Consider the following 18,547-nt stretch of genomic DNA (forward strand, 5'->3'; position numbering starts at 1 on the left):
GGCGTATCTAAAGGCTGTTATCGATGTCGGTATCAAATCAAGTTATTACCCCCCCCCCCCCCACCTCCCTCGCCCCAAAATTCCCCACGTACACAAATCCTATTCTAATGCACTAATATACTGAGTACTGCCTTTCAAAGTAGACTGCCCTGTACACGAGCAATTTCTTGATTAATGGCTGATTCACGGAAAGCTCCCGCCGAAGCATGTGCAGACAAACACCCCCCCCCCCCCAAAAAAAAAAAAAAAAAAAGACGAAGAAAGTTTTTACAATCAACCACAAACACCGAGTGAGTGCTCTATGTCAGCGTGTAGCTACGCCGTACATCTCAATCGTTTTCTTCAAGCACCTGGACGCGATTCCAGAATGATAAGCTAAAACGAAACATTCGTTGTAAGGATTTAAGTATGGCGTAGGCGTACTTCCCTTACCTTTTCGACCCCTCCAAATAAAAAAAAATCGTATCGGCCTTTAGAAATCCTCAAGGACAAACTGACAAACCCGGGCGACGTGGGTTGGGCAACAACGCCCGCTCTATTGATCGTGGCTGACCAGGGGGGCGCGTCACGCGACCAAAGAAGGATCAAATGTCTTCCACATCCGAAGGACAGCCCGTTAAGACGCGGCCTCTCCCCCCCCCCCCCCCTCCCCCCTTGCAGTATAAAATGCACCGCAGAACTCACGTGCCAGCCGAGGCGGCGCTCCCAAAACTTAGCACGCCTTTTTCTAAAAGCTCCCATTCTTGGATTACACACAGAGACACGTGAACATCGAAGGCTGTTCATTCAGAAATATGGGAAGGTCGTATTCCTCGCTTCGAAACGCGAACGTCTTTACCCTGAACACGTGTCTGAGTGGTTTCGGGGCTTGTACTTAATTTTTTCTTTTCTCTTTATTTCTTCGGAGGCCCCGCACTTATAGAGAAAAAGGTTGTTTGCAGTAATACTACTACCCAGTTGTAGTATTCACTGCCTTGGCAGAACTTACAGTTGCGAGACGTAAAGTTAGTAACGTCGCTGACTAAACGAGGCATAGCACACTGTTACTGATGGGTCTCAACTACAATTTCCGAACGCAGTTAGTATCGCCGCATACAAAGTTTCCAGCCTTTGCATAACGCATTTATCGGACTATACCCTGGCACAGAGTTTGCGCCAGAGGACTCCGGCGTATATTTATAGCATAACCGCGACATTCATCGACGCGTCATTCAGGTATAGTAATGCCGCTCTCCATGCGGTTAAGGTTCACAAGACACGTGCGAAAGAAGTATTATAGTATACGCGTGAATATTGTGCAGGGATTAGGGCGCGCCGTCTTCGCCGAAGGAGTGCCCAAGGACGTCTGCGGTCTCCTACCCCCCCCCCCTTTTTTTTTTTATTCCTTCGTACATACTACTTCCTCGTGTAGCTGCTTTCAATGTACAGGAATATGGATGAGCATGTACGGTCCACTGTTAAGCTGAATACTCACTTAGTATTCTGCCGTCGATTATATCGCATAGATTTGGCACAAAGGCCCACAAACAATTTTTTTATATATGCGAGTATATGTCCAACTGATTATAACAGCCACTTCGTTACGATAAAAAGGCGAAAAAAAAGTTCCAGTTATATTGGGTTTATTACTGGTTGGTTAGGTGTTCACTTTAATGCTGGACCATACTGTACACATATGATACATCAGATTAAGTACTCGTTGCCTGAAATGTGAGTCTATTAAGGTGACTGCACTATACGACGATTGGCACGCTTGTAATCTTTTCCCGACTCGTGCCAACCAGGCATTTCTTTCAAACCAGACCGAAACAGAGTGCTGTGTCTTATTGACTGATCTATTTGCATTCAGCGCATACGCGCTATGCCTATTCAACTAGCCGAAAAGTATAGATAGATTTCACATGACGTCACGAATTCCATATGAAGACACCATTCGTCGCTTCCACTGTGCTATACTGGCAATGCATCAGAAACAAGTGCATCATATCAGGCCCACAGCCAAGAAATTTTTTCGGGGGGGGGGGGGGGGGGGGCACTTGCTGAAGGCTTTGACTAGTGGAGGAAAGCACCCATTTTTCAGTAATTATTTTCGGTAAAGATCAAAATTACGTGGGGGACACAAGTATGCAGCATCACAATCCCACACAATAACACGTCGTATAACTATAAAGTGCCTGGATAATGCCAGCGGCTCTGAGGAAGGCTAAGAACGTCTTCGCCGCGCACAAAACACTATCTAATCGGGGTCGCATCACTCGTGCAGACGCATAAAACGTAATTCAAGACATCGCACACATTGCACGAACGCCGCTGTGCAATATGGATGGATGGATGCGACGGACGGACGACGTCAGTCCAAACAAAAATTATGCGGTATTACGTGCCAAAAACCACAATCTGATTATGAGGCACGCCGTAGTGGTCACTAAGAAACCGCGGCGGGTTTCTTAGTGGCTCCATATCGATGCTGCATATATATGCTGAAATGCGGCCGCCGTGGGCGGGATTCGATCCCGCGACCTCGTGCTCAGCAGCCCGACACCACAGCGGGTTTCAGTGCGAACCAGTCCATATCGATGTTGTGTGCTGTATTATTTCCCGCGTTGATGTCTTTAGCAGCACAAATCAAATCCCCAGGGGAATGCTTAGGAGACACCGTTCGCGCAGGTCGCGATGAAAGCCAAACTATAACCAGCGCCTTCGGCATTGCTCCACACGGGCCCGTGCCTCTCGCGTGAGCCATGCGAGCGCACACATACGCACACCTTCGCGCTATAAGCGCGCGTGCCCACAGCCGAGCGTGCGTGCTTACCTGCGCGTAGCTGTGTGGGCGTGGCCAGGGGGGCGTGACCGACCCGCTAACGAGCCATGACGCGCACGGTGGCACGAACTGAGCAGCGAGCGCCCTCTCCATGTCTTTCATTTTCTTGCTTACTTTCCTATTTGTTCGGCACAGCCGCGCTCGCATGCTCCCGTTCGTGTTTTCTTAACTGCGTTTTTTTTTTTTTTTTTTTTTTCTGCCAGTCGCTCATTCTTCCTCAGATGCGGCTCGCTACCGACGATCACGTTTGCTGCCGCCACCCTATAGCGTTAAAGCGCGCAGCGACAGACAGACCTCCGGCTACCGAAGCACGATGCGTTGAAAGGCCACGTTTTTTTTCTCTCTGTCAGCCACGCGGTGGCTCGAGCGATCAGTGTGTTTAGGGTGTTCTGTCGCTAAGCGGAAGATCGCGCGTTAGAATCCTGACCTTAGAAACCTGGCCGCATTTTTTTTTTTTCTTCGGGACGGAATGCAGAAACGCTTGTGTGCCGAAGAATACAAAACAGTGGCGCCGTGGTTTCCTAAGTTCACGATTGGAAAACAAACATCGCCGAGCAGCCAAACAAACAAGCTCGTGCATTGGGTGCGCGTTAAAGAAACCCAGGTGGTTAAAATTATTCCAGAGTCCGCCAATATGTAGCCTGCCTGATAATCAGATCGTGGTTTTTGGCACGTAAATCCTAGAATGAAAAAAAAAAAAAAAAGAAAAGGCCCATTGTCCAAACCTCTTCCTTAAAAACAAAATTCAGTGACGATTAAGCGGTAAATGCGAGAGAAATGCGTCAGCATTACGCCGCACCTATTTGAGGCCCCGGAACCACGATTTAAACCGCGTTCGCTACATTGCAAAGTGTTGTTCAACCGCTCCCACGACACGCATCCTGCATCTTCGAAGAACGAAGTGCAACTGACAGATGGTCCGGAGCTGACCACGTCATATATTACCACGTGACCGACGTCCCACACGTCCCATGCACTTCCTTCCACTTTGGCACCCGTTAATGCTAACGCATTAAAGACGAATAGAATATGTAAGCACTAAACATACAGTGAACTTCAAGTAAGAGAACCATGAATGATGGCGTTTAATACGCAAGTGCCTCGATATGAAGGAGTGCGCTGCGAAGTCTATATACCGGAACGACTCAACCATGCAGCACTCCTGAAGAAGCGGCATACACGTATACGCTTCCAACTTCAGCGGAGTCTGGTTGTAGTCACAGCGTATACATAAGAGGAGGTGCGCGTAATACGGCGTTCGGAATATGTAACACATGCAGTCCTTAACTGAGAAGTGCCTCTATAGCGTAACTCAACCACGTCGGACGGCGCAACTTTATGTGCCGACCACGTGCAAAGTGTCGGGCATGCCTTGCATACATTATTGTCCGTCCCCATATATATAGCCCCGTAAAGTATGCTGGACATTGCCCCGAAAAGATTACGGCGAATGTCGCGACTGAGAGGGCTCAGAACTCGCATTCACGCCTCTCCGTGCTTTCCGTGTGTATTATTGAGAGACACGGGCAAATTCTCAATAAATTCCGCCAGCTTTTTCGCACAAGTAATGCGAAACTATGGGAGCGCCAAGTCGAAGTCGCTTTTATTAGGTTATATAATTTAAACGGGCTAGGTGAAGGTTCAAGGAGTATCATCCTTCATCAAGCTTGGCCTATATAGGCTGCAGCATACACTGTAAAATAATTTACACCCTTAAAAGTACAAAAGGGTGGAAATCTGTCTGTAACTCACACCCTTACACCCTTACGCGGTTTAAATCATGAATGCGGCACTTCAAAGAGATGCGACGTAATGCTAAAGAATTTCTGTCGCATTTACCGCTAAATCGCCGATGAATTTTTTATCTATTTTCAGCGCTACGACCCATGTGTTGTTTTACTTTTGCCGCTGATCGCTTACGCCGAGGTATCATTTTATCACCTCTGAGTACAAGCGCGTGACGTGCTAGCTGGACCAGATTAGGTTACCAGCGCTATATATACGTAACAAACGCTGTAGCTTTACAGAGATACAGTTGCCGTCTATCACATCGTACCCGCATGACCCGAATGTTATAGAGTGCATTGTATACATTCCCGAATATTACGCGAGCGCCACCTCAGCTTTCGAACTTACGTTTCCACATGTATAAGTGACGGACGTACTTTTTTCATTATTGAAATGAAAATAAAGAGAAAGGGATGTAGTCACCCTATAATAATGGCGGTATACTCCTTTTGACATAGCAGAAGCAACAATATAAACAAGTATGGGAACAGCGTCACAATTAAGGCCAGAACTTCACGGCACACAGTCAAATATACACCCACAAACATATAAATAAATACATATAAATAATATAAATAAAAGGCAAAGGCAAGTCGCAGCACAATGAGTTTGTAAACAAAGTCACAAACAAGCACAAGCGGCTGCGATGTAGACTGTGATGAGCATGTAAACAGGTGAGACTATACACAGAATACGAAAGAGTATGGAACGTGATATACAAGCGCTAATAATTACAAATAGACTTGCGCAGGGCCAATGCATAATACGACGATCGTCGAGTGCTCGGACATCACCGCTATATCACGGTCATGTTGAATGTTTTGCCTTGCAGACACACGTTCGCCTAACAAAAATGGGACCCGCATTCACAAAGCATGCACTCCGTATCACTAAAATGGTCCACAATAGTAGAAACTGACGAACAGTGATCGATCATCTATTACTGACAAGGAATAAGACCAGGTAACGACAAAGCGTTCTTACGAAAGAAAACATTAGTGAATTCTTCCTGTTTTCCTTACCAGCAGTGACCGGCCCTACTGTGTGCGAGCTGCACTGCGTGTGTTCCGCTTTATTCTTTGAGATCTGTCATCTTGCTCTTTCTTTCCTCTTTCCTTCCCTTCTACCGATCTTCCATTTCTATATTTCTGTATCATCCTTCCTGAAGAGTATATATATACGGTGGCAGTTGCCAGCCTGCTTGCTCCTCGCTTTCTCTTTCTTGTCGAATGTATATATGTTTTTAAAACAAATAAAAACAATAAAAATTTGGAGGACACTTAAGCTTCGCCTTTTGGAGCGGAACGCGATAGCATTCAAAGAATCCTGGCTGTTTATCAGGCTTTTTTCTCGTATATTCAAATTGCAATCCGACGCTACCACGTCTGTAGGTTGTGGTTAAGTCGTATACATTACGATTTTTCTGACAGATCTTACTTTGACAAGTTCAATTTTTGTTCACTAACGCCTTGCGCCACGCGAAGGGCCTGCCCGGTCGGGGTCGTTTGGGATGATGCGGTTCGGCATGATTATTTCCGCCAACGACGCCAGCGCTTACGCCGACGCCGGATAATAATAAGTTAGTTGTCTGCCTGCATAACCTGCCTGCTTGTCAGCACCCGTCCCAATACGCCACATGACGGTGCAATGCTTGTACGGTGAAATTATATGGGATATACGTTTTACGAGAGGTGCAACCCGAGACATAGACAAATGAAAGAACGAAGCAGCACAAACGCACGCAGCGAGATACACATTCCGGACGTACACAGAGACCTCTGGCTGTCGCATGCCGGTGCGACAAGGCGGGCCGCGTCTTTTAGACCACGCACGTTGGAATGAGAGTCACGTCTCCGACGAGAAAACCCGGAAATCGCGGTGGTGAGCCACCCCGCGCGGTCACTTTATGCGGCGTAGCGTACACTCGCCGGCCTTTTGGCTGAACACGAGGACCGGCCTCTTATACCTCCTCTGCCTCGCAAAGTACGCGTGTGTCCATTGGCAGTTTTGAGATATGGGGTGAACTTATACATGCTTGAACATTGGAAGGCTTCATCATCATCATCATCATCATCATCATCATCATCATATCATCATCATCATCATCATGCTATCCTTATGTCCACAGCAGGACGAAGGCTTCTCCCTGCGACCTTCAATTACCCCTGTCTCGCGCTAGCTGATTCCAACTTGCGCCTGCAAATTTCCTGACTTCATCACCCCACCTGAACTTATACATACTTGAACACTGGAAGGCTTGTGAGTACGTAACGGTAGCGATGGCCACGCGACACACGTTTCGGCGCTGTTCGTGTTCTACCAAAGCGAGCACAACTGGTTATTTCAGTTAGCGATCATGTTTAATTGAAACCCCGCCGTGGTATATAGCTCAGAAGCTATGCATGCATTGCGCTGCTTAGCACGAGGTCACGGTGGCTGCATTTCGATGAGGGCGGAACAGCGCATAAGACGAGGACTGAGAAAGATCGACAACACATGCGCCGTGTTGTCGATCTTTCTTAGTCCTCGTCTTACGGCCCTGTTCCGCCCCCTTCCAAATGGAACACCAGCTAGGCCAACGTCGATCCCTCGTGCAATACCTGGTGGAACTCCACTCGGCACCCTTCACTCGTTTGGAGCACGTTATACTATTTTTATGTTGTATTTCGCCTAATTACATGATGAGTTATTATTAATTATTCAGCTTCATTAAATATTACATTCGGAGCAAGAGTGTCAGTGCGGAACATTTTTGACCATCCTGAAAAGATTCGCAACCGATCCAGCTTTCTGTTCGTCGACACGTGCTAGATAAAATTTACTAAAAGCCTCAAAGGAAGCCAGAGAACCCCCACGAAATGTGCCACTCGACTAGTTTCATGCTTGGAAAACAAAAACAAAAACAAAAAAAATCTCTTTTTTTTCTTTCAAGATGGTCTATAATTTTCTCATCAATGCTTCTTGCTCTGAATATAATACTTGAGCAGTTCGTTAATTAATAATAACTAATTACGTACCCAGGCGAATTACAAAAAAAATTGTCTGACTTGCTCCAAGCGACTGCGAACAACATTACCTTGGTCCTGTCCAGCTACGTGTTCTGTCCATCTACAATTTTGGTACACGTGACGGTGGATCACGTGTTATATACGAAGCAACCACAGACGGGGGTCGTAAGAACGAATGGACCTCGACCAACTCGGAAGCACATAATGTGTATACAATGTGTAAGTTATGGTGCACAGTCTAAAAGTTTACCGGTCACGCAAGCAGCGCGACTATTAACTGTCCCGGTCTATGGCAGCGGACAGGTTCCTGTTTTCATTTGTACGTATTCTTTGCTTCTTGCGTGTCGTCCGTACAGACAGTCGGGCGCAGCGATTAGATCTCGAGGCGAAGAAGGGTCAAGAGTTTGGTGATCGCGCTCGGACTTCAAAGTCGCTATGGGCTGCCGGTAGCGCGAATGGGGTTTTGTAGTTTCCGAATGCGTGTCGTGCCGGATTTTACGCCTTGCAAGCCGCGAGCAGGAGACTGAAACAGAATTTGCCGCGGTTGAACGCGGTTAAACGTCTCAGTTCGACGTTGGCTGAGCTTGAAGGTGAGATTCACTGAACCAGCCGTTTTCTGTGTATGTACCTGGAGTAGTAGAGCTATCGCTCTGAAATTATCACTTGGAGTCATTTCAAACATCGGCAGTAACTGAGCGAAACAGCCTCAAAACAATCGCGCACGAAATTCAATTGTATTTCAACAGAACGTCAAATGAATAAAAAAATATCATTACACAGCAACACAACGAAAATTTGATAGCAAATTTTCTACGGATTTACTTCCGAACCGTTAGGGTGTCTGAACAGTACAGTCCACTTAAAGCCCACGGAGCAATTATATGAAGAAACCACCGTCATTGTGAGATCCTTACAAAAGTCATCGTAGCAAAATCAGTTATCTTTTTTTCGTTGACTTGTGCTGAGCCCTTACGAAAGTATTTATAAAAAAAACTGAGGCCAAATTGGCAAATCTTTCGTTCGTAACTGGTGTCCAAATCCACGCCCCAGCGACGGCTGCCTCTGAGTAAGAGAAACTGATTTCGGAGGCTGTGCTTTTGCGGGCTACATGCGTCGAACGCGATTGCAGAAGCCGGAAATACGTCATGGCCGCCATGCTTTGGAGATTACTTATTGTATTGTAGTATGATATGTCCTCACCGGGTTATGCTCTTACGAAATATTCTATAGCGCATGAGTGTTTTGCGAACACATTCCGTATGTTCCCTTGGTTTGGACTTACTGTTGACTTCAGTAGACTTTCTGTAGAGATGCAACCGAATATCTTGCGATTTTTGCTACGGTGAACGCTACCCACCACGGTCATGGTTCACGGAAAGTATGGTCCGTGGTTGAAGTGAAGGCAGAATTGGTATTCCGCCATCGAATCCAGTTCGGATGTCCGTATCCCAAACTATAGCCAGACAACAGCATGGCAAAATAACGAGAATTTATTATTGTCAGTCTCTAGAATCGGTGCAAGATTACGCAATCAATAGGCCAATATGTCACAGGGGACGCGGATCACGATAAAAAAAAATCTGCAGAATAAAAACGACTTGCAGCGAATACGGCAGGCATCACCACGTCATGACAGGCAGCTTACCGCTATCATTGAAAAATATAGTCATTGCGGTGTACCGGTTCGAAACTTGAAAATTAAAAAAAAAGAACCTCGAGAATAAGCTAAAACCCGTGCAACGAACAATGGACTGAAAAGTGTTAGGAACAATGCTGAAACAACAAGACAGCGCTCTGTGCTAAAGAGCAAACGGGGGTAGCCGATATTCTAGCTGACATTAAGACGGAGAAATCGAGCTGGATAGGCCATGTAATCCGTAGGGCATATAACTGGCAGTCGATTACAGTTACCCAATGGGTGCCAACAGAAGGCAAGCGCAGTCGAGGACGGCAGAGAACTAGGTGGTGCGATGAAATTGAGAAATTTGCTGGGCATTTATTGACGTCAGTTGGCGCGAGATAGCGGTAATTAGAGTGATGTGATAGGCAATATTCGATGATGATGATGATGATGATGATGATGATGATGATGATGATGATGACGACGACGACGACGACGACGACTAACACGATGGCTTGAAGTCCTGCAGATTTTGTTGCGCATAGATGCCGGCATAGTGCATCATATCGGTAGGGCCCTTCTGACCGGCAAAATCGAAGAAATGTTGCAGCTATCCAGTGACTTTATTACCCCTTAGTTGTTCGCTTTAGAGTGAACCATACTGTACGAACTGTGCTTTCTATACATAGCTTCTCTGTTAATCGAGTTTCAGGGCAAATGTACGCCGGCTATATGGCTATCGCTTCTTGTTTCGTACGGGTACGTTACGCTTCCTCGAACCATGGGTAAAATTACCAGGAAGTGAACAATCTTGCACAAATGACGGTAAGTTCTCGCACAACGATGTGTCATGTGTCAAATGGGTGACACTTGCCAGAAAACCTTTCTTAAAAAAATCTGTTTCACTCGATGGTTTTGCGTGTTGCAACTTGAATGTAGTTTGCGCGAAGCATCGTACCGGTGTGTAACATTTACACACTGGTACCAATTTATGAGTGACACACTAGTGAACTAATCGAAAGAGGTAATAATGTATGACTCAACAACAACAAAATAATTACGCACCGATAAAATGCATTGTTAGAGCTTGCTCCATGGAAGTACTACGGCGGAAAGTGCGGTAACTGACCCTGCGAGGACGCGGTCACGACCAGTGTATACACCAGCGCCCTTTCTCTGCATCTTTATACTTTTTTGTTGTTGCTGTTGTTGTTTGAATTACCTTTCGCATTTGCTCTAGGCATACACCACAAACTTCCGATTCTCGGACCTCTCCACTTCTACCCTTTTTATTGTATTTTTACCGTTTCAATTCTGTTCTCTTTTATAAGGCATCATCGGTGCTACTTCGCTTCCTCGACTTTCTTATCTCGGGCGTGGATCTTCGCTGCTCACTCCTAAAGGAAAAAACAAAAACTGAAAAAAAAAGCAACACACTAAAAATAAAAATAAGGAGCAGGATCGCGAGCAGCTTGGCGATAAGTGAAAGACCCAACCCGACGTCGTACACACATATACTGACCGCAACCGCAGATGCGCCGCTGTGACCATCGAGCCATTTTATGGTCCCCGCCTTGTCTGTGCCGAATCTTTATGCCTGGTCCTCCCAACGCGAGTCTCTTACTTAATCGCACCCCCCCCCCCCCCTTCTACTTAAAAAGAAAACCAAGTATGTAAATACCATACCCAGCCCTTGAAGAACAAAAAGAATAAAAAGAAGTCCTGGCGGTCAGCTTCGTTTATCCCTCTATTTTTCATTTCGGTCTGCCCCAGGTGGAACGCAGATATGCTACGCGACTCGCAGCTCTATATCTCTCTATGCAAATCGCCGCAAGGACTGGAAAAGAAAACAGTGTGTACACTTAGGACACGGTCTTAGAAAAAAAAAAAGATGAAGACGTCGACGACGGGCTTTTAACCGTTCCACGCCACCGCCGCTCAGCACCGTACACTATGGATAACGCGTAATGGTTTAGTATACGAGGACCTCGTGCAATCTTAAAATAGAAACAAGAAGCGGCCGCATGCAGATACGTGGAGCCCGAAGACGCGCCGGTCTATATAGTAAATAGCGCGCACGCCGGCGGCGGCGGCGACAATATCCACCTTTTAAAAAAACAGGAATGTTTCACTTCCGTTCCCGCTTGATGGCGTTTTGTTGGCGCATATTGTGCAGGCTTATCGGGCGTTTCTCTCAGCTGGCTTATCGGTGGCGACAGTCTTCGAGTCTTTGTATACGAGCAGCCAACCTATGCCTCCCCGAAATCGGGTCGAGATATCGTTCGCTGGACGAGTGGCACGCGTTAGTTTGACAGCGCGCGATGTGTGTGTGTGTGTGAGTGTGTGTGAGTGTGTGTGTGTGTGCGTGTGAGAGAGAGAGAAAGAGAGGGGGAGGGGGAGAGAGAGAGGTGCCGGAAGCTGGTCGCTGCGCCGATAGCCAGGTCCTTAAAATGTATCGTACCTCTTATGTAACGTAACAGGCCATGTAGCACTTTGAAACGGTTGGAGACGAGTTGGCGGTCAAACCAATCGCACGCGTACTTGATAGTGCAGCGGTCACCCTGAGGCTTTTTGGAGACCAGGTGCACTTGGAGGACGCACGTAGTACGTTTGCGCAACCATGCTCCGTGGGCGACCGAAACCCGTTAGCTCGACGCTAACTTTGTGCGGTCTCGGCTTAATTATGCGATGTAGATAGTATACCTGCCTTGCAGCTGATATATACCCGTTTGAGATCAACGGCTTGTGCTCTCAACAAAGTCTAAACGATATTCACCAATTCATTTTTTTTTGTTTTTATTCACATTTTTTTCTGCGTGTTGAGGTCCATATCGAGTGCGTTGTGCGTCTGTGACGTGCACTGTTGGGACCATTTATATTTTTTTTCTTCCCAATTTGGAGTAGAATGCTAAAGGTGCGGTCGCAAAGAAAGCCGTTCCAAAATTCATTAAATAGCCTCTCTCTCTCTCTCTCTCTCTCTCTTTTCTGTAGGCGCTGTCCAAACCCACCCCGACGCGACAGTTGGCTCTGAGTAACAGCAACAGATCTCGAAGGCTACGCTATTGCGTACTTCGAGCCATTGCTGATGATGATAGTTTTTCAGGCATGGACGCCACAAACCCCGCCTCCTAGCCATATAGACAGTTTCAGCTGTAAAAAGTGCATACGTATATAATTACGCTGTAGAAAGTACACGCTCCTAGTGCGCGAGCGCATTTTTGTGTTTCATCCTCACCGAAAATGAGACCACTGCGGACGGGTGTCGAACCAGCGACCTTATTGTGCTCAGCGGGAGAACCAACTCCAAAGCCACCGACTATAACCCTTCGGCAGGTATTCACGCGGTACACTGCGCTTAGCAACACCAAGTCGAAAGCAACACTGTGTACCAGAATATCGCTATTTCGTTCCGCGTGCGCCGTCTCACTCGTGCCAAATCTTGGGAAGTCGAACGTTCAACCTCCGCGCCAGCTCCCACGACCTCCGTCATGACCTGTTATTTTTTTTTTTCTGTCGCACTCGGTGAAGTATACATGAACGCACAGACACAAGCAATAAGCACCCCCAGTATAGCGACAGGCAGGCTGAGCGAGAATCACTCAAAACGCTCCCACCTCGAAAAAAAAACTTCATTACTACACCCTGCTCATATCACGCGAGGTTTCCTACTCTATATCCACTACAACGTTATACCGCGAACAAGCTGGTTGGGAAAGCCGTACGCACTGGGGCCAGCAGCGGTCGGTACGGCACAGAGGAGCTCGTTTTCTTGTCAATCAGCGCTTCCCTCGTCAGTCACAGCCTCGGCGACGGCTGCTAATTATTTTTTTCTCCTCCGTGTACAACGAACCTTTCTTCAAAGTCGCCTGCCGCAACTACTGTAAACAATGGCGGAATATAAGTACGTGAGAAAAAAAAAAAAAAAAGAAAGCGCGTGCGTAAGTGCTCGTGCGATACAGTGCGCGCAGGCTACCGCGCGGCAATCTACCCAATCCGTCGTCGTCGAAAGCGGGTCCAACGAGATAATGATGTGGTTCGCAAACGAAACAGGTATTACAAATTATTACAGTATACATCCACGTGCGAATTCGCCGCGTGCGCAATTAAGGAGCAGCATGGAAGCAACTTGCGGAGGTCGGTACACCGTCGGCACACAGATTGAAAACAGAAAAAAAAAAATACAACAGCAGATTCTAAGCATACGTGGAAATCAGTTATAAGCAAAGCTATCTTTTGATGTTTACTGCAATGTCATCACTTCTCTGTATGTATAGCCCAACGCTCCTCGCTCACTGCACGCTTTGGTCCCATTCCCGTTGACATCTTTCTCCACGCCCGGCTGCTTTTGATGCCGACTTGTTAACTTCTCCGTATAGCTGACTTCACTTTTTTCTGTTGCCGACTTCTTCACGTCTTGCCTTTCGTTCATGCTTGCCAATCGGGTACCTATAGGACCAGTGGCACATACACATTCTGGGAGTTTGGCCAAGGTAGTTCACATATACCCAGTTCCCCATGCCAAGATGCACATATGCTGAGTGGCTTGAGCTATCTATTCGGCTACATATACTCCGAGCCACATTCCCAATTTCACATATCTAGTGCCCCAAGTTGTATAATCGGCAAGGCAGCAGCAGATAGCAGACCGCACCCTCAAAGAGGGAGGTGGGCAGGGGGGGGGGGGGGGGGGGGGCAACGAAAGTTTCGCTCTAAGAAAAACGCCTGTGCTGCTTTCAACATTAACGGATGGATGGATGTTATGGGCGTCCTTTTTGAAGCAGGGTGCTGACAGGAACCGCCAATTATATTGTAGTTTTTAACGTTGTGCTGCAGCTGCGTCTCGTGCCGGTTATTAAGACACGCGGTTCCTGTTATCAAGTCATCGAATCTGGTAGTATACGAATGTATGTTTTCTAAGATAAGGTAAATTGGTGTCACATGTGAGGTCTCCTTCATTTACCGCGTTTTCCTATTTTTTTTTTTTTCATTCTGTTCAGCCACCGACCTCCTAATCACCTCTTAATAGGTTCATCCGCAGATTGGCCCATGTTTCCCCATGTACAATGGCTTAAACCCAATGTCCAACCCAACTATACATTCACGCTTACTTCCAGATCGCAACTGTAACGTTATAATGAACCTGATCAACGGCTTCTCCGCCATTTCCAAACGCTAAAACCGAATCAGTGAGCTATCCACACACATGAAATGAAGTAAACGGCTTACGATATTCTCACCAACGACACACATTAAGAGCTGCATAGGTGATATCTTAAACGCACTCGAACTTACCGTTTGACGTGGCGGAACCAGTTCAGAGCGCTTCAACTTTCAGCGCTTCCTTCTAAAACTCACCGCTCGTTACGATCAGGTAAGGTATAATCGTGCAGTTTTGCCTCCAGGCGGCATACTATAGGATTCATTATTCCCGTTTACATAACAGCGGGAATTTTAAAATAAAGAAGACACAAACATCCGCTTAGGCAATGACAGGATCCCCATAAATGTTAACATTCGAAACAAATAAAACCACACCTATCGATAAAATGTGCACATAAAGCAATAAAATAATCTCATAATCCGGGACATGCATCACAACCCCACAGCGTTACACGCCACCTACCGCCTTTCCCACATCGGACCAATCAAAAAGCGCCAGAGTCCAAATAATAGCGACACGAGGAAAAGGCCTGCAGACATCGACGAATCACGTTCACCGCCACTAGGTCACGTGATTCATCGCCTTTTTCTTTCATCCAATTAACGGCGCGCCGCGCCCCAATCGCCGTCGATAGCCGACGCCAGTTATCAATACGCCAACCTATACACGCAGGGCGCAGGTTTCGTCGGAAAGCCAAAAAACAACACCACCAAAAAAGAAACATTCCAACGAAAACTGAGGAAACCAGACGATGTCCTCTACCCGCTCACCGTCCCCCCAATCATGACACGCTCTCCTGACGCCGCCTGTCATCTTGCGCCAAAGAGCGTTGGACCAGCAGGCCCTTCGGTTTCGATGCCGAAACGTCGCATCAGCGCGCAACTCAGTGTAGGCTCAGGTATATAAGTAAAACAACAAGCAACGCATCGAACATCAAGGCCCACCACTCGGGCGCCGCACACACATACAAACACACACACACACTCTCGCACACAAATTGCACGGCGTCCCGTAACAGAGCTCAGTTTCCAGTTGACAGATGTTCCCAGAGCCTTTTTTGCGAGCCGCCACCGGAAGGCGAGCTGTTTCCATTGCCGAAGCGTTCACATCCGTACAAACGACACTGCTGTATACATCTTCGTCGTGAGGTGCCCGCGGTTAGAAAAAAAAAAAGTAGAGAGAGATAGAAAAAGTCTAGCGAGGATTAACGACGTATCAATCAAACTCGTCGGCCGCACACGTGGGTCTCTTCGTCAGCCGAAACGCGAAAGGGAGCCGATAGACCGACGGGCTTCGATGATAGGCGTATCGGCCATTACTCGCATAACGAAGACGGCGCGCGAGAAAAGCCTAATAGGAAGGGCAACCCGTCTCCCACAATTGAATCTTCGTCGAGACGATGACGCGCAGGTCTTTGCGCTGTAGGCTGATCCTTATGATATGACCCGAACGGCGTCGTTCTCCATACTGAAACGCTATGGAAGAAAGGTGAGAGCGTGTGTGACACAGGGTTGTTGCGTAGAATCGAGGCATACATAGACGAGGCGAGCGGAGACCGTCCGTGTATGTATATATAGTGACACGGATAAAGTGATTAAGGAGAGGTACCGCGTGTGGACCCTCTAATTGGAAACGAGCCGTTTTTTCTTGAAACGTCAATTATTCCCCGGGACTGATGAGCGTGGGATTGGCCTTGGGGTGTGTGTGTGAGTTGCACCTTGCTTGCCTTGCGGATGCGTCGGTGAACTTGGTTTCGGGAATCAATGAATGAAAACGACAGCGAAGGGTCTCGAATACAACAATTAAGCGCGGAGTATGAAAACGCTGGAGACGCTGCGATGTATCGGTTAAGCGACAGAACTTGATGAGTTTGAAGCGGGGCTGCAGTGCAGGACGTCGGACTCGGATGCGATCGCCAGAGTGCAAACCCCCCCGAAGTACCGCTCCGCGAATCCGCATTGTGTCTTGCTAGAAATATAGGACGTGAACTTCGGCTCACGCCGGAGGTCGTATCGTTCGCATAAAGTGATAGAAAACATGCTACCATAGAAACGAACAGCACACTCCGAGTTTAGGTAAAGTTTTACGCGACAAGCAATCTACGGTATCTTCGTCTGCCCGTGTCACATGTGGTCTGTCTCTGCATCTGACATGGAAGCGCACACAGCGGATGTGACGGCGGAAAGGCGCTAAATGGTTTGTTTTAATGTCAGAATTGTTGCGGAGAGAGTTGGCGTTAGAATTGATTACACCCATGTTAGACTTCTCCCTGTATCTGTCGACAAGAACAAAAACGAATGTCCCAGGAGGGAGACAAAGAGGAGAGAAGAGAGAGATGATAAGTCGAATACTCAAAAACTGGAGCCGGCTATGCTTCCCATTTATTGATTTTATTTATTGTGATTTTCAAATGCGGGCAAAAGTTCAGGATGTCACCCGTTTCTCCCTCAACATCCACCATAACTTTATTGAGCTCCCGCAGAAAGGTTCGCAACTCGCGATAGACAAAAATCGAAATGAAAACTTTAGTTTCTGCGCCACCGCATCACCATGCACAGATGCATAATGACACTGATAAATGCGTGTATTTAATAGCTATCACCATAATAATGCATCTCACACACATACAGACAAAGACACTGCAGGCTGATGGACACACACAGCGACAAAGACACACACACACAAACGCACACACACATATACTATAAATACACACGACTTCAGACGCACATACACGCACACACGTACAAATACAAACAAACGCAGGTATACATAGAAAGAAACACAAACACAGGCGCAAAGGAAGGCGCGGATTTGGCGGAAGCACCGAATACGCTTTCTGTCCCTACCGCGCCGTCTTTTAAGAATTACTTAGTCTTAGCCGTAGCACGCGCTATACGTATAGCACGATGCTCCGCGCCAGAGAAGCATGCGGTAGTAATCACGACGCTCCCTTGTCTCAGTCGCGGCAGCGCGAGTGAAAAAGCGTTCAGCGCGCGCGCCGCTCGAAACGTAAACACAGCGGAACGAGCCGCAACAAACAGACGAGGTAGAACGCGGAGTGAGAGGGGGGGGGGGGGGGGGGGACAGTTAAGACGGGTCAGAAACACATCTCTCATCCGCTAGGCTTGTTTGTTTGTTCGCTTCGCCAGAGCCGCTAAGTTTCCTCCGAGTCGCCGACGACTATATGTTGTTTTATTCAAAACTCTAGCAGCGCTCTGGCTCACTTTTAAAGAGAAGGTGCCCGCTCTTAAAAAACAAGGAACAGAGAGAGAAAAGAAAACGAAAGAAAGACAGAGAGGAAGGAAGGAAGAAAGAAAGAAAGAGCTGCGATTGCGTCAGGCGAGGGAGGTGCTTTCCAGAGAAGCGTACGCGTGTGAAAATAGAGAGAGAGAAAGAAAAAAAAAAGAGGAGAGGACGGCAAGCGGTAATATATCTTGTAAAATGCAGCTGCAGTCGACAGGCTCACCTAGCCGTGGTTTTCTCAAATCTTTCTTTTTTCTTACATTTAAAAGTGCGTGCACTCTGCTTGACGATCGCAGCTTGGTCGTCCCATTTCTTTTTTTTTTTTTTTTTAGCTCTTTAATTCTTCGTTTCTCGCTCTTATGCAGCTGAGACGAAGGTGCGCGCGCACGTGTAACCGACGTCAGAAGTTTTCGGAGCGTGGAATACACGAAGGATAAAACTTAATCGTTGTCGCATTTTCACCGGTGGACCTTTATTTCAAGGGTGCAGCGTGACGGTTGCCACGATGATCTTGTAAGCATTAAAATTTTCACTTCCGGGTATAATACCTTACAACCTATAAGACAACATATATTTTTTCTAGTGCGCTCAATCAACATCCTCTGCAGAGGGTGTTGGCTCAACACGCACTCCTGACTGCTTCTCCTTTCCCCTCGCTCTCTCCCCCAACTATGGCACTGGTATAGCACCCCCTCCCCTTCTAAAGCAACGCGTATCCTTTTATTGCCCTCCATGGTCTCCTAAAAAAATAAGGAAAAACTTTTCTTTTTGAGTTCTCTTCATCAGCGACAACGCAACGTCCGGCACCACGGAACCATCAGCGACAACGCGGCGACCGCACACTAAACACTGCAAAGCTGACACGCCTGGGGTGACAAGGCCGGCCGGATAAAGACTAGTAT

General features: G+C 47.2%; 1 protein-coding gene across 2 annotated transcripts in view; it reads right to left on the reverse strand.

Annotated features, from left to right (window-relative positions):
• Positions 1-18,547, reverse strand: part of LOC119457644 (B-cell lymphoma/leukemia 11B) — a 509,436-nt gene that overhangs the window by 279,108 nt on the left and 211,781 nt on the right. The window lies entirely within an intron of this gene.

Source organism: Dermacentor silvarum, chromosome 7 (assembly GCF_013339745.2).
Source record: "Dermacentor silvarum isolate Dsil-2018 chromosome 7, BIME_Dsil_1.4, whole genome shotgun sequence".
In the NCBI taxonomy this organism is placed as follows: Eukaryota; Metazoa; Arthropoda; class Arachnida; order Ixodida; family Ixodidae; genus Dermacentor; species Dermacentor silvarum.